We start from the raw sequence: 23,044 nt of genomic DNA, 5'->3' as shown, positions 1-23,044 counted from the left end.
AATGAAAACTCCCAGGAACATAATTTGGTCCCAGGAACTAAATTTCAAAGCTCACAGATCAAAGAAAAAGTATTGCAAGCAGTTAAAAAGAAACAATTCATATAGTGTGGTGCTACAGTCAGAATTACACAGGATTTGGAAGCTTCCACATTAAAGTATTGCAGGAATTGGAATATAATATACTGGAAGCCAAAGGAGGTAGGTTTACAACCAGTAATCATCTATGCAATGAAACTGAATATATTCTTTGAGGGGAAAAATGGACATTTAATGAAATAGAGGGCTTTCAAGCATTTCTGATTAAAAGGCCAGAATTGATTAAAAAATTTGACCTCCAAATACAAGACTCAAGAGAAACATAAAAAAGTTAAAAAAGAAATAAGAAGTAAAAACTTTAAGAAATTTAATAAGGTTAAACTGTTTCTAGTTCTATATGACAAAATAATATCTGTAAGTCTTAATAAATTCATTGTAAGAGAAATTATTAGAGCAATTAGGAATATATGTAAAGAGGATGAAGTCATAACATAATATTATAGGGATGATAATATTTTTAAGTCTTAATGACATTATGATAAGAATAATTAGAAGGAGTATATGTAGACAGAGGGTGTGGTCATAAGGTGACATTAATGGAACAACACCCCAGGAAACAAAATAAAGAAGTAAAGGGAAATTACATGGAAGAAGAATGAGGGCAGAAATTGAATGGGGTGAATTGTCACACACACACACACACATACACACAGAAGGCATAAAAGAACTATCATAATGGAGGGGAAGATAGGGGGCATAAGTAAAGATTAAACCTTACTCTCATCAAAGTTGGTGCATAGAGGATTAACAAACAGTTGGATTTAGAAATTTATCTTACTCTATAAGGAAGTTTAAAAAGGGACATTGATAATAGAAGGGGAACTGATACAAGAGAGGGGATATGAGAAGTGAGAGGGTGGGGGGGTCAGAGTGAGGGGGATAGGTGAAAAATAGCACAGAGAGAAATAAAGTTAGTCATCATAACTATAAATGTGAATGAGATGAACTCACCCATTTAAAGGAAGTAGATGTTAGAATGGGTTAAAAACCAAAATCCTACAATATGTTGTTTATAAGAAACACATTTAAAGCAGAGAGATACACACAGGGTACATGTAAGGGGCTGGAACAGAATCTATTATGCTTCAGGTGAAGCAAAGAAAGAAGGGGTAGCAATCATGATTTTAGACAAAGCAAAAGCAAAATAAATCTAGATAAAAGAGATAAAGAAGGAAACTATATCTTGCTGAAAGGTACCATATACAATGAAGTCATATCAATACTTAAAATATATGCACCAAATGGTATAGCATCTAAATTTTTGAAGGAGAAGTTGAATGAGTTACAGGAGGAAATAGATAATAAAACTATCTCCTAGTGGGGGACCTTAACCTTCCCCTCTCAAAACTGGATAAATCTAAACAAAAAATAAATAAGAAAGAAGTTAAGGTAATAAAATTATTGAAAAGTTAGATATGATAGATCTCTGGAGAAAATTGAATGGGAATAGAAAAGAATACACCTTTTTCTCAGAAGTACATGGGACTTAAAAAAAAAAAGAAGTACATGGGACTTACAAAAAAAAAATGACCATGTATCAGGGCATAAAAACCTTACGACCAGATGCAAAAAAGCAGAAATAGTAAACACATTATTTTCATATCATAATGAAATAAAAATTATATTCAATAATGGACAATTGAGAGATTAACAACCAATTGGAAATTAAATAATCTGATCCTAAAAAACCAAGTAGGTCAAAGAACAAATCATAGAAGCAAATGATTTCATTAAAGAAAATAACAATGATAAGACAACATATCAAAATTTATGGGATGCAGCCAAAGCAGTTCTTAGAAGAAAATTTATATCTGTAACTGCTTACAACAATAAAATAGAGAAAAAACAGATCAATGATTTGGGAATGCAACTAAAAAAACTAAAAAATGAACAAATTAAAAATCCCCAACTAAAAACCTAATTGGAAATCCTGAAAGTCAAAGAAGAGATTAATCATATTCAAAGAAAACCATTGAATTAATAAATATAAATCTAGAATCTAGTTTTATGAAAAAACAATAAAATAGAAAAACCATTGGTTAATTTGATAAAAAAAAAGTAAAGAAGAAAATCAAATTACTAGTATCAAAAATGAAAAGGGTGAACTCACCACCAGTGAAGAGGAAATTAAGATAATTATTAGAAACTATTTTGCTCAATTATATGGCAATACATTTGAAAATACAAATGAAATGGATGATTATCTACAAAAATATAAATTACCCAGATTAGCAGAAGAAGAAATAAAATATTTAAATAAACCAATTTTAGAAAAAGAAATTGAACAAGCTATCAATGAACTTCCTAAGAAAAATTCCCAGGACCAGATTGATTCACAAATGAATTCTATCAAACATTTAAAGAACAATCCCATTAATATATAAAATTATTTGAAAAAATAAGTGAAGGAGTCCTACCAAATTCCTTTTATGAGACAAATATGGTGCTTATACCCAAACCAGGAGGAGCCAAAACAGAGAAAGAAAATTAGACCAATTTTGCTAATGAATATTGATGCAAACATTTTAAATAAAATACTAGCAAATAGATTATAGAAATGTATCACAAGGATCATACACTATGACCAGGAATGCAGGGCTGGTTCAATATTAGGAAAACTATCAGCATAATTGACTATGTCAATAACAAAAGCAACATAAATCATATTATTATCTCAATAGATTCAGAAAAGGTCTTTGACAAAATACAGCACCCATTCCTATTAAAAACACTAGAGAGCATAGGAATAAAAGGTGCTTACCTTAAAATGATAAGTACTATTTATCTAAAACCATCAGCAAGCATTATCTGTAATGGGGATAATCTAAAAGCCTTCCCAGTACAATCAGAGATGAAGTAAGGATGCCTAGTATCACCTCTATTATTTAATATTGTATTAGAAATGTTACCTATAGCAATAAGAGAAGAAAAAGAAATAAAAGGGATTAGAATAGGTAATGAGGAAACAAAACTATCACTCTTTGCAGATGACATGATGTTATACTTACAAGATCCTGGAGAATCAACTAAAAAACTACTTGAAACAATTAACAACTTTAGCAAAGTTGCAGGATACAAAATAAACCCACATAAACCATTAGCATTTCTATATATTACCAATAAACTCCAGTAACAAGAGATAGAAAGAGAAATTCCATTTAAAATAATTGTGACCAATACAAAATACTTGGGAATCTACCTCCCAAGACAAACACAGCAACTATTTGACCAGAACTACAAAACACTTTTCACAGAAATAAAGCTGGAAATAAATAATTGCGCAAATATTAATTGTTCATGGGTAGGCAGAGCCAATATAATAAAAATGACAATCCTACCTAAGTTAATTTATTTATTTAGCGCTATACCAATCAAGCTATCAAAAATATTTTATGGAGCTAGAAAAAATAGTAACAACATTCATCTGGAAAAACAAAAGTTCAAGGATATCATGGGAGTCAATAAAAAACATATGAAAGAAGGTGTTCTAGTATTACCAGATCTCAAACTGTATTATAAAGCTGTAATTAGCAAAACAATCTGGTACTGGCTAAGAAATAGAGAGGTAGATCAGTAGAACAGAATAGATAGAAATTATACTAAAATAAATGACTATAATAATCTAGTATATGAATAAAAACATTATTTAACAAAAACTGTTGGGAAAACTGGAAAACACTATTGCAGAAACTAGGTATTGACCAACATCTCGCACCATATACTAAAATAAGGTCAAAATGGGAACATGATTTACACATAAAGGATGATATCACAAGGAAATTAAGGGAGTATGGAATTGTTTATCTGTCACATTTATGGGCAGAGGAAGAATTTAGGACTAAAAATATAATAATAATAATATAGAGAATAAAATTAAATTTAAAATAGATCATTTTGATTATATAAAAAAAGTTTTTGCACAAACAAAACAAATGTAACCAAGATGACAAGGGAAGTAGAAAACTGGAAAAGAATTTTTGAAACAAATATCTCTGATAAAGACCTCATTTCTCAAATATATAGAGAACTGAGTCAAATTTATAAAAATATAAGTCATTTCCCAATTGATAAATGGTCAAAGGATATGAATAGGCAGTTTTCAGATAAAGAAATAAAAGATATCTATAATCATATGAAAAAATGCTCTAGATCATTATTGATCAGAGAAATGCACATTAAAACAACTGTGAGGCATTGCCTCACACCTATCAGAGTGGCAAATATAACAAAAACAGAAAATATTGAATGTTAGAGGGGATGTGGGAAAGCTGGGGTGCTAATCCACTGTTGGGGAGTTGTGAAACGATCCAACTATTCTGGAGAGCAATTTGGAACTATGCCCAAATTGCTATAGAACTGTACAAACCCTTTGATCCAGCAATGTGACTGCTGGGTTTATATCCCAAAGACATCTCCCAAAAGAGAAAAAGACCTATTTGTACAAACATTTATAGCAGCTCTTTTTGTGGTGGCTAGGAATTAGAAATCGAAGAAATGCCCATCAATTGGGGAATGGCTAAACAAACTGTGGTATATGATGGTGATGGAATATTATTGTGCTATAAGAAATGATAAGCAGGATCACTTCAAAAAGGCCTGGAAAGACATCTATGAAATGATGTATTATTAAATGATCAGAATATCAAGAGAACAATGTACACAGAGACAGCAGTATTGTTTGATGAAGAACTGTGAATGACTTGACTATTCTCAACAATACAATGATTCAAGACAATTCCAAATGACTATTGATGAAACATAATATTCACCTCCAAAGAAAGAACTGATATTGATGGAACAGACTAAAGCATGCTATTTTTCATTTTCTTTCATTTTTTTCTTTTAATCAAGTTTGCTTGTACAAACAACAAATATTGTAATGTTTTACATAATCATACATGTATAACGCATATCTGATTGTCTGCTGCCTCAGGGTTGGGGAGGGGGAGAAAGAGGGATCAAAATTGGAACCCCAAACTATTAATAAGCTTATTATTTAAAAAAACAAAAAAGTAAACAAAATGTTCAAATATTACTGCAGATAATAAATGTGAAGTATTACAGCAACAATTTCTCAATGAGATTAACATACTGTGCTTTAAAATATATCACAGATGCAAATTAATTTAAATCATGAAAACACTACTAATGACATTTTCATGTATCATCAAATAGCAATTAATTATTCATGCATCAGCATTCCAAACTTGTACAAACACAGTACATCAATATAAATTTGGCAAAAGACAAATAACATTGGAATATCTTCATATGAGCACAAGGTGTAGAATGTAGATGATTTAGTTTGAATAAATTCTTTATACTTTCCATCTATCAACAGAAATATTGAAAATTTAGGTAGATTTTCTCCTTTGCCTCCATATATCCTTTCAAAGAACATCTCTGAAAACACCTCGGTAAATCTATCAAGCAGGTAAGCAATGTCATGTTCATCACTCTCTCTATCAATCAGAAATAAAGTCTCCCTTTGTACATGTAGTGGCACCCAAAATCCAAGAGCTATACCAACATTTTTCATTTTCCTCTTTTTATCTTAGCCAGCTATGTCTTCATTCCTCTCCATTACATTCAAATATCAAAATTTGTTAACATTTCTCTAATCAATGGGCACAAAGGAAAAGGATATATTTAGAAATGAAGGTTATATAAAAACATAAGTTAAATTTTGAGAAAAATTATGTTTTTTTAATTGAACAATAGTATTTCTCTTTGTACCCATCTTCTCATTCAACCCTGGAATATCCCACCAATTAGTTCTTCATGAAAGAGCAGCATTGAGATAAAGGCCTCAGAACAACATAAATAATTGAGTAGTGTATGTATATATGCATGTGTATGCATATATATGTAACATAAACATATACACACTTATATATATATGTATATATATATTCCATTTGCTAAAACTCAGAGAAAAATGCACAACAATATAATCATAACCAATATACACAAGATAGGTTGAAAGTTTGAATTAGTTTAACCACTATTACTTCTTCTTTATATGACACCATGTCCTTTGAATTGGCTTTTAATACTGCTGGTAAAATTAATTTGTCAATGTTCTCCAGGATAGAAGTCCAGCAAAACTATCCAGTGATTTTCACTTTTCCTTTTGCAATTCTAAGTTTCCTTTTCTATCACCTTCTTGATTTTTACATGAGACATAAGAGATGTGTCAATGAAAGCACAGAAACAATGAATAATTATGTGAAATAAAATAATGATAAAAAATGCCAAAATTTTTATGAAGTGGCTAAAACAGACTTCAGGGGAATAAATATGTCCCTAACAACACATACAGTGGTACCTCAGTACTGGTCTTTAATTGGTTCCAGAAGACACAAGTGTTGAAAATGACGAGTACCAAATGAATTTTTCCCATAAGAGTAATGTAAATTGAAATATCTGTTTCTGAATTCCAGAAATTTCACATTTTACTTGGCAGTTTATAAATTGATGGGATTGTTGTTGATACAAAACCTTAAAACTAGACAGACACAAATAAAAAACAGTAACTAGATAAAATAAAATAAAATTTAACTGCACTTTACCTGTACTGAGAGGAGTTGGTGGCCTAATGGTGGTGAGGTAGAGGAAGAGGAGGAAAGAGGTTATTGCTTGGAAGGGGAGTACTCTTCCAATAAAATATCAGGCATTTGCATAGGAGTTCTTTTTCTTTTCTGTCCTTTAACACCATTGAACCCTACTGGAGACTCAGATTAAGGGAGTTTCACTAGAAATCTATGAAGGGAAATATGCTTCTGCCTAAGTTTTGTAACGATTGGAATAACGCCACCTGCTGGATACTAACTGTAGAAGAGTTCTGCCCATGAAGCGAAGGTCTTTGAGGGCAAGACCAGGAGTCTTTTCTTTGGCGTCACTTCCTGACGCGGGCTAGTGGGAGGAGGAAGGAAGAGACTGGCGCTCAGTCTCACTCTCTTTCCTTTGGACTCTGGTGGAGAGCGGAGCTAGAAATGTGCTCTCCCTTTAATAGATAGGAATCTAGACCTTTCTCTCTCTCTTTACCAAATTCTTGTTTTCCTTAATAAACGCTTAAAGGTCTAACTCTTGCTAAAGCTTATAATTTATTGGCGACCACTCATTAGATATTTTAGACAGACTAGCTAGAATTTTAGCCCTTAACAGATGGCTGACCACGAAGAGGAAAGCTAACCCTCAGTCTTCTTCTGATCTTCTAGTTGGGTAAGAAATTTCCCCTCCCTCTCCCTTTAACTGCTAAGTACTTGGTGTACTGGCTGTGTTTTCCTTTAAATTTTTTTCGAATGGACCTTTTAAACTCCCTAATTATCCTATTTTTGATTTTAGTCTATTTAACCAGACAAATGGGAGATAAGATCATGTTAATGCTTTGTTTTTGTGGATTTTCTATTTTTCTTTTTATTTTTGTTAAAAGAGCCTGCAACTTACTCACACAAGGAAATATCTCTCCCTCTCCCAACCATGCTTTTTCAGAGAAACCTGAAGAGATTCCCGCAGCTTTTCCCAGTTCTAACAGTAATTGTTGCTTTAATTTTGCATGCCTGGAGGCAATGACCCACCCTCTAGAAGCTTTTAATCCCCTAGCACCTGGAGGCAAAGTGGGGGAAGAGGAATCCAGGCCTGAGTTCAAAATCAAGTCTGATTCAAATTGTGCTGGTCCCTCCCCTCCTCTCCAGACCCCACCCTCTACTCCTCCCATGGCCAAGCCCATTGCTTCCCCTGCCTGGGAAGTCCAGAGATCTGATGCGCATGCTCAACTTTCTCTAACTACATTTGCAGATTCAGTCTCAGCCCTTCCCCAGCCTGGCTGTGCTTCTGAGACAACCTTAGAAAACCCTTTAAATTCCAGATATGCTCGTTTTGTTGATAATTTTGCTAACCTGCTTTTGTCTTTCATTAGTAATCTTATAAAGCATTTGTATGGTGAAAAGACTGACAGACAATATAGAGGGGTTAAAGAAGAAAAATTTAAGCTGTATAAGAATGACAATCATCAACATAGTTCAAGACTCTGCTTCTTTTGCCATGGAAGGGTATATATTGTACAGAAATGTAGAAGTAAGGGGCAAGGTATTGATATGAGTGTTGGGGATTTTAGATATCGGAATCAAAAGTGTTCTGAATTCACTCAGAGTAATTGTATCAGTTCAGAGGTTACATAGGATTTCTATGCTATTACATCTACATTTTGAAATTAATGGTAATGGGTTTATTTTCATAGAGATTTTCATGCTTTTGAGATTGTGTCTTATACTTAGTTTTTAAAACAAGGAGAATATTTGTAAAAGCTTTTTATAGTCATGTGATCAAGTTTATATTTTATAATACTCTTATTAATATTAAGTTCACATTCATTTAGACCTAGTTTGAATTTCATTGTTTTTTATTGTTCCATGTGTATTTTCTTCTATTCGTTTTTATCTATCTAATTTTAAAAAATTGCAAGATGGTTTTGATTTCATAATACAATGTTAATTCTAGGAGTATTGTGGTCCCATATTCTGAGTTGTTTGTTTTTGTTTTTCTCAACTGATTATTTGATCAAACTCTTTAAAGCATTTCCTTGGCAAATTGGTTACCATGGCAAGTGTAAATTGATTCTAGAAGTATTATTTTTGATAAGCACATTCCAAAAAAAAAAAAAAGAGGGGAACATTTGTAAAAGTTTTCTTTTTTCAAAAAAAAGTTTTCTTTGAGATTCTGTTGTGCTTTAACTTGTATTTAAATATGTTCAGATTTTTCAAAAAAGTAATTGTATACTAAGTTAAAAAAAGGGGTATTATTTGAAATTGTTGCATAATTATATATTGTGTTCTGAGTCAAGATGTATTCACATTTTTTGCAATCATTTATTATCCTCAATTTTTAAATCCATATGAGACTTGGATTATGGGAACTTATCATTTAAGACATTAATTGCCTTTATTCTGAGTTATCAGATGCCAGTTGGCCAAGATGCCATCCAATCACAAGAGGAATACATGCAAGAGCAGACACTGAACTGTCACATGAGGGGAGACATGCATGAAGTCAAGGTATGGCCGAGGGAACGGCTTTTGACAAATGTTGAGGTTGGATTCTCTTGGTTTAATATTTTATTTTATTTTTCCCCACAATATTGTACAGATGGCTGGAAGTATTGATCCCACCCATCTCACTTCTACACCTGGCTTCTATGCTCCCTCCTATATGCCTGATGCCATGGACATCTCAATTCCATGCATCCGATTAAGTCTGACTCAGTTTCCTCCAATATGTTCGGTGGCATGGACATATATTCCATCCACCTATTTTAAGCCTGGCATACTGCATGGACAGTACATATTGCTCAAGTGTGGGAATGCTCATATCCCATCATTTCTCTGTTCTTTTATGGTAACCCCCATAATTATCTCAGGTGTCATGATAAATAACAGTGTTGAATTTGGCCTTGACACCTGTTACCAATTATATTAGATTTTCTAATTTCTCATAATGGCATGAGGATAATTAGGCAGATGATGCAAAAAGTGATGAAACAAAGATAAAAATTATTTTTATTAATTAATATTGCAGCAATTGTCTTCTCAATTACCCTCCATAAGGGGGGACTATAGTAATATTATAATTTTAAAGAATATTTCAATTTTTGTTTTATTATATGTTTCATGTGTAACAACCAAGATTCTGAATTCCCTTATATATGTTTCTGAGAACTTTCATTGTTTGATTTGATTACTGACAAAGCTATTTTAAAGTTGTGTTAAGCTCAATTTTGTAGGAAATTTCCTGGCTGATTACCAGCATCCACACATCAACCCCTGAAAAGACTTCCATTCCACGACTACACCTAGAGGACATCTGAGAAAAGATTTTCAGAGACTTTAAATGAACAGTTTTGATTTGTTGTTTTTGTTGTTTTTTTCTCTTTCTGTTATAATATACACCATCTGTAACATGTATTCTCTGCAGAGGCCCTCCCTTTGCAAGACTAATGTCAAAGCGTCGGTTCATGAGGACAAAAAAAAATCGCCCCTCTGGACAAAACTTTCCTCTCTTCCTTTTCTATATTGTTGTTCACATATTATTAGTTAGCAATAGTTATTATATTGTTTTTACTGTTCCGTCAAGGAAACATTTTGTTTCTTGAGGAACAACAGGGGGGACTGTAACGATTGGAATGACGCCACCTGCTGGATACTAACTGTAGAAGAGTTCTGCCCATGAAGCGAAGGTCTTTGAGGGCAAGACCAGGAGTCTTTTCTTTGGCGTCACTTCCTGACGCGGGCTAGTGGGAGGAGGAAGGAAGAGACTGGCGCTCAGTCTCACTCTCTTTCCTTTGGACTCTGGTGGAGAGCGGAGCTAGAAATGTGCTCTCCCTTTAATAGATAGGAATCTAGACCTTTCTCTCTCTCTTTACCAAATTCTTGTTTTCCTTAATAAACGCTTAAAGGTCTAACTCTTGCTAAAGCTTATAATTTATTGGCGACCACTCATTAGATATTTTAGACAGACTAGCTAGAATTTTAGCCCTTAACAGATGGCTGACCACGAAGAGGAAAGCTAACCCTCAGTCTTCTTCTGATCTTCTAGTTGGGTAAGAAATTTCCCCTCCCTCTCCCTTTAACTGCTAAGTACTTGGTGTACTGGCTGTGTTTTCCTTTAAATTTTTTTCGAATGGACCTTTTAAACTCCCTAATTATCCTATTTTTGATTTTAGTCTATTTAACCAGACAAATGGGAGATAAGATCATGTTAATGCTTTGTTTTTGTGGATTTTCTATTTTTCTTTTTATTTTTGTTAAAAGAGCCTGCAACTTACTCACACAAGGAAATATCTCTCCCTCTCCCAACCATGCTTTTTCAGAGAAACCTGAAGAGATTCCCGCAGCTTTTCCCAGTTCTAACAGTAATTGTTGCTTTAATTTTGCATGCCTGGAGGCAATGACCCACCCTCTAGAAGCTTTTAATCCCCTAGCACCTGGAGGCAAAGTGGGGGAAGAGGAATCCAGGCCTGAGTTCAAAATCAAGTCTGATTCAAATTGTGCTGGTCCCTCCCCTCCTCTCCAGACCCCACCCTCTACTCCTCCCATGGCCAAGCCCATTGCTTCCCCTGCCTGGGAAGTCCAGAGATCTGATGCGCATGCTCAACTTTCTCTAACTACATTTGCAGATTCAGTCTCAGCCCTTCCCCAGCCTGGCTGTGCTTCTGAGACAACCTTAGAAAACCCTTTAAATTCCAGATATGCTCGTTTTGTTGATAATTTTGCTAACCTGCTTTTGTCTTTCATTAGTAATCTTATAAAGCATTTGTATGGTGAAAAGACTGACAGACAATATAGAGGGGTTAAAGAAGAAAAATTTAAGCTGTATAAGAATGACAATCATCAACATAGTTCAAGACTCTGCTTCTTTTGCCATGGAAGGGTATATATTGTACAGAAATGTAGAAGTAAGGGGCAAGGTATTGATATGAGTGTTGGGGATTTTAGATATCGGAATCAAAAGTGTTCTGAATTCACTCAGAGTAATTGTATCAGTTCAGAGGTTACATAGGATTTCTATGCTATTACATCTACATTTTGAAATTAATGGTAATGGGTTTATTTTCATAGAGATTTTCATGCTTTTGAGATTGTGTCTTATACTTAGTTTTTAAAACAAGGAGAATATTTGTAAAAGCTTTTTATAGTCATGTGATCAAGTTTATATTTTATAATACTCTTATTAATATTAAGTTCACATTCATTTAGACCTAGTTTGAATTTCATTGTTTTTTATTGTTCCATGTGTATTTTCTTCTATTCGTTTTTATCTATCTAATTTTAAAAAATTGCAAGATGGTTTTGATTTCATAATACAATGTTAATTCTAGGAGTATTGTGGTCCCATATTCTGAGTTGTTTGTTTTTGTTTTTCTCAACTGATTATTTGATCAAACTCTTTAAAGCATTTCCTTGGCAAATTGGTTACCATGGCAAGTGTAAATTGATTCTAGAAGTATTATTTTTGATAAGCACATTCCAAAAAAAAAAAAAAGAGGGGAACATTTGTAAAAGTTTTCTTTTTTCAAAAAAAAGTTTTCTTTGAGATTCTGTTGTGCTTTAACTTGTATTTAAATATGTTCAGATTTTTCAAAAAAGTAATTGTATACTAAGTTAAAAAAAGGGGTATTATTTGAAATTGTTGCATAATTATATATTGTGTTCTGAGTCAAGATGTATTCACATTTTTTGCAATCATTTATTATCCTCAATTTTTAAATCCATATGAGACTTGGATTATGGGAACTTATCATTTAAGACATTAATTGCCTTTATTCTGAGTTATCAGATGCCAGTTGGCCAAGATGCCATCCAATCACAAGAGGAATACATGCAAGAGCAGACACTGAACTGTCACATGAGGGGAGACATGCATGAAGTCAAGGTATGGCCGAGGGAACGGCTTTTGACAAATGTTGAGGTTGGATTCTCTTGGTTTAATATTTTATTTTATTTTTCCCCACAATATTGTACAGATGGCTGGAAGTATTGATCCCACCCATCTCACTTCTACACCTGGCTTCTATGCTCCCTCCTATATGCCTGATGCCATGGACATCTCAATTCCATGCATCCGATTAAGTCTGACTCAGTTTCCTCCAATATGTTCGGTGGCATGGACATATATTCCATCCACCTATTTTAAGCCTGGCATACTGCATGGACAGTACATATTGCTCAAGTGTGGGAATGCTCATATCCCATCATTTCTCTGTTCTTTTATGGTAACCCCCATAATTATCTCAGGTGTCATGATAAATAACAGTGTTGAATTTGGCCTTGACACCTGTTACCAATTATATTAGATTTTCTAATTTCTCATAATGGCATGAGGATAATTAGGCAGATGATGCAAAAAGTGATGAAACAAAGATAAAAATTATTTTTATTAATTAATATTGCAGCAATTGTCTTCTCAATTACCCTCCATAAGGGGGGACTATAGTAATATTATAATTTTAAAGAATATTTCAATTTTTGTTTTATTATATGTTTCATGTGTAACAACCAAGATTCTGAATTCCCTTATATATGTTTCTGAGAACTTTCATTGTTTGATTTGATTACTGACAAAGCTATTTTAAAGTTGTGTTAAGCTCAATTTTGTAGGAAATTTCCTGGCTGATTACCAGCATCCACACATCAACCCCTGAAAAGACTTCCATTCCACGACTACACCTAGAGGACATCTGAGAAAAGATTTTCAGAGACTTTAAATGAACAGTTTTGATTTGTTGTTTTTGTTGTTTTTTTCTCTTTCTGTTATAATATACACCATCTGTAACATGTATTCTCTGCAGAGGCCCTCCCTTTGCAAGACTAATGTCAAAGCGTCGGTTCATGAGGACAAAAAAAATCGCCCCTCTGGACAAAACTTTCCTCTCTTCCTTTTCTATATTGTTGTTCACATATTATTAGTTAGCAATAGTTATTATATTGTTTTTACTGTTCCGTCAAGGAAACATTTTGTTTCTTGAGGAACAACAGGGGGGACTGTAACGATTGGAATGACGCCACCTGCTGGATACTAACTGTAGAAGAGTTCTGCCCATGAAGCGAAGGTCTTTGAGGGCAAGACCAGGAGTCTTTTCTTTGGCGTCACTTCCTGACGCGGGCTAGTGGGAGGAGGAAGGAAGCGACTGGCGCTCAGTCTCACTCTCTTTCCTTTGGACTCTGGTGGAGAGCTGAGCTAGAAATGTGCTCTCCCTTTAATAGATAGGAATCTAGGCCTTTCTCTCTCTCTTTACCAAATTCTTGTTTTCCTTAATAAACGCTTAAAGGTCTAACTCTTGCTAAAGCTTATAATTTATTGGCGACCACTCATTAGATATTTTAGACAGACTAGCTAGAATTTTAGCCCTTAACAGTTTCAAAATGTTTCTGAAGTGACACATTGTTTGATCATTAAACCAGTCCACATTTCAGCTTGCTAGAGTTTTGTCAGAATAATACATTTCAATAAAATTTTATAATTCAACTCATTTAGAACACATTTCTTTTAGCAATGCTGCTGCCTTTGAAGTTCCTACAGCTCCTCAGTGCTGAGCTCTTGAGTGATACAGGTTCTGTTAGGCATTTTCTTCCAAAACAAACCAGTCTCATCACAATTGAAGACTTGTTGTGGAATAAACCTCAGCCTCTACATAGTCCCTATACTCACTAACAAAGGCTCTGGCAGGTTCTTTGTTGGCACTGGCTGCCTCTCCATGCCTCACCACACTACGAATGCCAGTATTCTTTTTAAATTTATCAAACCATCCATGACTGGATTTAAACACTTCACTGCTCTCCCCACTTGTTCCAGGCTTGTCTTTTAACAGATTGGCATGCAATTGTTTTGCTTTCTCACAAATTACTGCCTTGGAAATACTGTCACCCACTGTTTTTCATTAATCCAAATGTACAACAATTTCTCCACTTCTTCCAATGTCTATGACCTTTGCTTAGTCACAACCTTCACACCTCTAGCAATACTAGATCCTTTAATTGCTTCGTTATTTTTCAACCCATAATAGAGATTATTGTTCTAGGTATTTTGTACTCAGCTCTGAGATCAGATACACAGATACATAGGTCTTTGTTTCATCTGGAGAGACCTGCAGTATCTTGACACATACAGGTTTTAGCAATTGTGAAAAATGCCAAGCAAGCATCAAGAACTAAAGCATTACCTTCTTGTTGAATTTTGTTGAATACCAAATTCGACAAGTAGCAGAGCCAATGAGTGCTGAGTTATTACTCTATTAACAAAATAAAAAATGAGATTAATTTATTGGAGTGTATTTAAAAATTTAAAAGTAAAACATAAACCTCAAACAAGTACAAAAAAGATATTAAAATTAGAGAAATAGCTAAACTAGAAAACCAATGATAAAACTAAAATATAGTTATTTGAAAAGTGTAATAGTATTCATAAACCTTTAGCCAACCTGATTAAAAAGAAGAGGTCAGAAAGTCAAATTAACGAAATAGCAAATGAACAAGGTGAAAACACCACAAAGTTTGAAGAAATTTTTTAAAAATTATAGCTGGAACCTATTAATGGCAGTTATATGCAACAAAAATTGAGAACATGAAAGCAATGGAAGAATACCTTCCAAATGTAAAATATGCAAAACAACAGAGGGACAAAGAACTATTTTAAATAAGCCAACTAAGAGAAAATAGAACCAGGTATCAATAACTACCAAAGAAAAAAATTATTGATGGATTCATGGGAGAATTTTATCAAACTTTTAAAGAACAATTAGCAGTACGCAAATTATTCTAAAGACTGAGGAAAGCACACAACCAGATTCCTTTTATGAGACAAATATAGTAGAACATAAACTAGGAAATTATAAAATACAGAAGGAAAACTTAAAATAAAATAAAAACCTGTCAAAAAGATGACAGCAATTTAGTCAAGAAATAATTCATTATGACCAATTTTAATTTTAATAGGGATGCAAAGATAGTTCAAGATAAGGAAAATGACATAATTATATTAAAAACAAAACCACCCTAAACAACATGATTATCTTGATAAATGGGAAAAAACCCTTTAAAGCATAAGTATAGAGAAACCTTTTTTTTAATATCATAAAAGTATCTACTTAAACCTCAAAGCAAGCATCATTTGCAATGCGGATATACTGGGATCTTTTCCAGTAAATATGGGAATAAAGCAAAGATGTCCACTTTCCCAATTCTTAAATAGTTCAGGAAATGCTAGTAATAGCAGTAAGAGAGGAGAAAGTTAATAAAAGATAAAATCTCTATGCCAATACAATAAAATTATAATACTACCAACATCACTTTACACTTTTAATGCTATACCAAATAATTGAAGGGATACTCTATAATATAAACTTGATAAAGTAGTAATAAATTCACGAAAATATTTATAATTATCAAGGGAAATGATGAAGAGAAGTCGGTACAAAGGGGAATAGCACTTCCAGTCATTCATAAATCAGCAATCATCAAAACTATCTGATATTGGTTTACACATAGAGGGGTATGGCAATGGAAAGACTAGATAAGGGAGAATAAACAATGGAAATCAATGCAGAGTTTGATAAAGAGGAAAACAAATTATTAAGGAAAGAACTTGCTATTTGATAGTGGGAAAACTGAAGAGTGGTCTGGCAGAAATTAACCTTAGACCAACACCTTAAACCATATTCTACAATACATTATAAATTTATACTTGACCTTAATATTCTAGATCCTACTATTAAAAAAATTGAAGAGAAGCAGCTCATATACGTCTCACACCTACAGGCAGGAGATATATTCTTTTTTTCCGTAAAAATATTTTATTATTTTCCAGTTACATGTAGAGATAGTTTTCAACATTTGTTTTTATAAGATTTGTAGTTTCAAATTTTTATCCCTCTTCTCCCTTGCCCCCTCCCCATGACAGCAAGTAATCTGATATGGATTATATATGTACAATCACATTAAACATATTTCTGCCATTAGTCATGCTGTAAAAGAAAAATCAGAGCAAAAAGGAAAAACCTCAAAAAAGAAAAACAACAAGAAAAACAATAGAAATAGTATGGTTCAATCTGCATCTAGATTCCACAGTTCTTTTTTTTTTTTTCCTGGATTTGGTGAGCATTTTCCATCATGAGTCCTTTGGAACTATCTTGGACCATTGTATTCCTGAGAACAATCAAGTCTACCACAATTGATCAACATATAATGTTGTTGATACTGTGTACAATGTTCTCCTGGTTCTGCTCATCTTGCTTAGCATCAGTTCATGTAAGTCCTCAGGATATGTATTCTTAACCAGATAAGGCATGGATGCAATTTTAAAAAGATAAAATAGAAAATGATTATAGGAAATCAAAAAACTTTTGCTCAAACAAAATTAATACAGTAAAATCAGAAAAACAATTGTATCAAATTTTGCTGATAAGCCATTTCCCAATAGATAATTCATCAAAGAACATGAATAATTACTCCCCAAAATAATTGCAAAGTATTAACAGCCATATAAAATAATGCTTCAAATCATTAATAACAATACCAAAACATTCATAAGGTTTCAACTTATGCCCTACAAATTGGCAAAGATGAGCAATAGTCGATGTTGGAAGAGTTGTGGGAAAATGTACACACTGGTACATTGTTGATGTAACTGTGAATCAGTACAAATACTTTGGAAAGAAATCGTGAATTATGCAAATAAATTGACTAAAATGTTCACAGCCTTTGACCTAGAGTTTTTATTAGGCTCATACCCAGTTGGCTTTCAGATAATCCACAATTTGAAGAATGATTGAAAAAATTATAGTTAATTAATATAATGACATATTACTATGTAGTAAGAAATTATGCATATGAAAAATTCTGAGAATGAGATTTGTACAAATTGATGAATAATGAAGTAGAACCAATCAAACAATATAAGTGATGCCTACAGAAATGTAAATGGAATATTGTGAAGTCAGAATGACAAATATGAGAAATTCAGAGAAACTTAGCTAGTTGTGTATGAAATTATAGTGATATAAGCAGAATCAGAAGTAAAATAAATATAGTGACCAATATACATATTGACTAGTATATATCATGATTAAAATATACATAGAGATGAAAATAAAGCTCACTAAAAGGAAGCTGAACTCCAGACAAATTAAAAACCAATAGTAATCCCAAGGAATAGAAAATATAAGAGCTTGTGGTCACTGTATTTTTAAACTGTTTTTGTTTGCTACCCTTGTATAATTTAGGGGTAGTGGTGGTTGGTTTATTCAATTTGGGAGATAGAATATGCGGGCCCCCTCCTCCACCTCAATAGAAGTCAGAATGTAGTCACACATGATGACATTTCAATATGTAAATAAGATGGGTCTATGACCTGATGCAATTAGCTGGGGAAACAGATTAGTTATTACTCTGAGGGCTTTAAGTAGTCAAGCCCTGAAGAGTTCAGGATAGTCAAGGCTTTGAGCAGTTTTGGAAGGAGACTCCTGCAGGAAAGAAGCCAGGAATTTCTCTCCCTTCTCTATTCTCTTCTCTCCCTACTATAGAGCAGGCAATACCCCCACTGAACAGTTTGAGAGTCAGAGAGATTGTAGGAGAGGACCAGTTAAGAGATGCCAGCAGAGAGAAGAAAAGAGAGAAAACAGAGGCAACATAGTTCAGGTGGGTACTCTGCCTAAGTCATAGGGAGATGGCATATAGACATATTTTAGACAGACCTAGATACAGAAAGACAGTGACCTAAGGGAAGAATATACTTCAAGGAACATGAGATCTGGAAGATGTCAGGTTGTGTAGAACAGCAGATACTTTGGAACCCATCATGAGCGTTCTATGAAGAGAGAAAGGACTTCAACACCCTGCAATAACAGGGTGGTTTTAGTTTTAGTTTTAGTTTTAGTTTAGTTTTGTTTTGTTTATTTTTGCCACATGCATATTTTACATTCATAACTTACTGCCATTGTGCTGTAAGCTGAGTTATTCTTTCCATGGATGTTATGAGTATTTATCAAATATCCTAGATTTATGGGGGATATTTTTGTAATTGTTGTTCTTATCGTGCACCCTCAGTAAATCCCTTTAAGAGCCAATTGAGTATACTGGCTGATGGTTAATGGGGAGCACAATGGTGGGGACTTATGAGCTATAGAGTTAGGAAAGCAGCCCCTTAGGTTCACTCCTCAAACTTGAAGTAACATTAACCTTTTAGAGACTAATCTTTAGGTGTGAGTAAAAGTTAAAGGAGATTGTTACACCAGAAATTACTGTGATTTCACAATAAACATTTTTAAGGAAAAAATCATTTGGAGAGCTAACATACAAAAACATGGAATATCCATTAAGAATTCTATGACAGGGGCAGCTAGGTGGTGCAGTGGATAGAGCACCAGCCCTGGAGTCAGGAGTGCCTGAGTTCAAATCCGGCCTCAGACACTTAACGCTTACTAGCTGTGTGACCCTGGGCAAGTCACTTAACCCCAATTGCCTCACACACACACAAAAAAAGAATTCTATGACATTTTTTCCATCAATGAAGTGGACTCCACATAGCCACAAAAGTGGTTTTCCTAGAGCACAATTCTAGCCATGTCACCCAGTAAATTCTATTTACCTCTAAGATAAAATTAAAATTGTGGCCTTCACAATCTGGCTCCAATCTACCTACTTTGCACACTCTATAGTCTTTCTAAACTGGCTCCATCTTCCATTTCAATCCCTGAAAAATCTGTACTCTCTGCGGGAAATAGATTCCCTCTTTGCCATCATCAACTTTTATTATAGTCACTAGCTTCCTTCAAATCTCAATTCAAGCACCACTTTCTATGGGAAGTCTCCCCAGTTCTCCCCAACTTCTAAGCTTCCCTGGCCCAATTATCTTGAATTTATGTATTTGTTTTGCATATATTTTCTAGATGCTTATATTAAAGATCTATAGAAAGAGCCTTGAACAATCTAATCACCTGTTTCTTTCAATGGACCTCTCTCCAATCACTGACATTGGACTCTTTGACTCAATGATTACCATACTCTTATCCCCTCATACTTTCCCTACCTCAGTGATACTGAATTCCTGGACAATTTAGAAATACTGTTCCTCATTCTGTTCTCTTTGCTCCCCTACTCTCATCTCCTCACCCCACCCTTCTCTCACTACACCCCAACTCAATACACACACAATGTCCCATTCTAGCTCTGCTTACACCTTTCACTGTGTTCTCTAAAATGCCTGCCTCCTAATTACTAAACTTACTTTCATCTTAATTTTTTCCTCCATCTTTTGGCTCTCACTGAGTCAATGATCGTATTGACACTGCATCCCTGGCTCCACTTGGCAGTACTGTTGCTCTTTCATTCTTGCTCCTCAACCCACTGCTTGTGGTGGTGACAATAGACAGAATGCTCTTGTTCCACTTGCCACTTCCAGATTCTCCATCTACCACCATCATTCAGAAACCTCTCTTCCTATGTTAAGGATATTCAAAATTTATGACTAAATCCAAATTTACCCAATAGAAAACAACTGCTGTTATCTATTGACCCCCAGGATATTTTGCTTCTTTCTTCACTGCTTGGCTCACAGTCTTTCATTCCACTAAAATTTTTGCTTGCATACTAGGAGACTTAAAAATTTTGATACTCAAGTAACCTAACTTACCAGTTCACCAATATATTCAATTCCCCAAACCCACTTGCTTACTCCTCTCCTCCACCTTAACCACATCAGAAGTGTTCTAGTCCCATGTTTATGAACTCCAATTTTTTATCTGATCACAATTTTTATAATTTCTCTGCCTTATGACCTCTAACAGAATTCTTTCCCCACACTGCACTTCCAATCCCTCCACCATGAAGCAAGTTCTTTTCCATGCATGATTATTACATTGGCTTCACTTTCCTTGCTTCCTTGTCCCTTAACCTTGGTGAAATAGTTCAATGTTTTATTCTTCTCTATGCTTGAATTTCTCACCAAACCCAAATATTGTATTACTTCTGCCTTCTACTTGAAGGCTATTCAATGTTTTTGAATGAGGCTGGAGAAAAAAAGAATTTGTGTTGGTTTTTTTTTGTTGTTGTTGTTTGTTTTTTGTTTATTTTTGTTTGTTTGCTTTGGTGAGGCAATTGGGGTTAAGTGGCTTGCCCAGGGTCACCCAGCTAGTAAGTATTAAGTGCCTGAGGCCAGATTTGAACTCAGGTCCTCCTGAATCCAGGGCCAGTGCTCTATCCACTGTGCCACCTAGTTGCCCCTAAGAATTTGTTTTGATTTTGTCCACCGCAAATAACTGGCACCTCATTGCACCAAACAAGACAGTCCTTTTATATCTCCTTTCTTAATTTGCTCTCCTACTAACCACTGAGGATCTCTCCCCCCCTCCCCCAGTTTCTTTCCCTCTCTTCTTTCAAACTTCTTGGTCCAGGGTATCACCATACTCCAAGTCACTCAGCTTCTCAACCATAGAATTCCTCACTTACATTCACCCCGCATAGCCCATCTGTTGTTGAGTTTTATTATTTCTACCTTTATGACATCACTTGTAAGGAAGCCATTTCCCCACCTCTCTATTTACACAGCTAACACGTTGATTGGACCCATATTACTTCACATCTGGACTATTGTTTATAGTTTCCTAGTTGTTCTCTCTGTCTCAAGTGTCTTTCTACTCTAAGCAATACTCTGTTGAGATGTCAGTGATTTTCAGGAGAGTAACCAAAGCTCTCCGCCTGGAATCAGTAATATAAGCCAGGGGCTTTCTTATCATTGGTGGGAGCCCCAAGTCTGTATTTTCCTCCAGTATCCTGGCCCTGTGGCTCCACTCAATCCCAGCAATTTCTCAGACCAAATCACCCCTTTCTGGCCATCATTCCCTAGTATATTTTATCTTTATTAGCATGTTAGCAACTTGATGATGGAGGCTGTCCTTCTTTTTGTATATGTATCCCCAGCACAGTGCCTGGCATATAGTAAATGCTTTTTCTTTCAATTGGGCAGTGGCACTCAGTGGGTACCTGCAATTCTGCAGAACTTTTCTACCACTTTGCTGACTCCTTCACTCTCACAGCATCTCTGCTCTTTTCCTCTCCATCTCTCCCACTTTGTCCTTTCTGCAGTTTTTATCAGCATCCAGATTAATTTTCCTTTTATGATCCCGATCAGCCAATAACTAACAGTGTTCATTTTCTTTTGGAAGGCAAATTGACCAATCCCAACACATCAGTCGGATGTGTCTCCTCCACCCAATTTTCTGTCGCAGTCCTTTAAGACATTATTGCTCCTTTTGCTTTCAAAGATGTTTTAGTCCCCTCTCCTCCTTTTTACCTTTTAAATTTCCGGGTTCATATACAGTTCCGGATGTTTGAGGTGGGAGGATGAATGAAATCTGATAACTGAGGCACCTTATGCATTCGTAACCAGGTGCAACTGCTGCAAAAGTGAATTCTATAGTCGCTCCTTGGCCGAAGGTGGGGTTAGAGGCTTCCTTATGTCTGTATCCTTCCTCCATCACCTCTCTCCCCACCACAGCCTGGAGGCCGAGGGCGGGGGTGGGGTGGGGGTGGGTGAGGAAGGGCAGTGCGAGGTGTCTCAGACCTCAGCGGCCCCCAACCGTCCCACCTGCTCCTCGGACCTGCCGCCTCCATTGCTACCAGGGAGCACGCCTTCCCTCAGCCAGGCAGCCCGGTGGCAGCGCAGAGGTAAAGCCCCGCGCCTCCCTGCTAGTTCCGCTTCCCTGGCTACCAGGGAACACTTGCCCAGCTGCTGGGGTATGGGGGTGGGGGGGGAGGTGCCGTAGGGCAGAAATCCAGAGAACTGAGAAGTGTGAAATGATGGGAGGGGGCGGAGCTTCCTGGGACTGGGGAAAGTGATGTGATGCTGGGATGCTGCTGGGGGGCTGGGGTTGGGGGGGTGGGGAAGATGAGTGAGAGCTGTTGCAGAAATTTTGAGACTGAAAGTGCTAATTAGACGTATTAAGAGATAAGGAGCCAAAGGGAATGGAGAGGAGAAATGTTTAGCATAAAAGAATTAAAGACTGGGAAGAGGGAGGAGGTCTTGTCAAAGTTGATAGTAGTGGGCAGTGAGACTGGGGTGACATGTATTTTACCCAAAGAGCTTGGGTGAAACCTTCCCCACTCCTGTTGCCCCAACCCCTTCCTTGTAGATTGAAACAAGTGACACGTTGTGAATACTTTAGGCATTTGAGAGAAAGATTTCAGAATCCTTTGCACCATTATTGTAACCAAATATTTGCCATCAATATGTGCATTTAGGGTTAACTGATTACCCTCCCCCTCCATATTTTAATTGAAAAATTGGAACATTTTGATAAGTGGCTAATAGAATATTTGTCTGATTGAATTCATTTTTTAAATATAATACTCTGAGACAGATGATAAATGTTAACAGGCAATGATCAAATAAATAATTTCTT

Source organism: Dromiciops gliroides, chromosome 1 (genome assembly GCF_019393635.1).
Source record: "Dromiciops gliroides isolate mDroGli1 chromosome 1, mDroGli1.pri, whole genome shotgun sequence".
Taxonomy (NCBI): domain Eukaryota; kingdom Metazoa; phylum Chordata; class Mammalia; order Microbiotheria; family Microbiotheriidae; genus Dromiciops; species Dromiciops gliroides.
The sequence above is the reverse complement of the archived record's forward strand: the minus strand, read 5'-3'. Positions refer to the sequence as shown.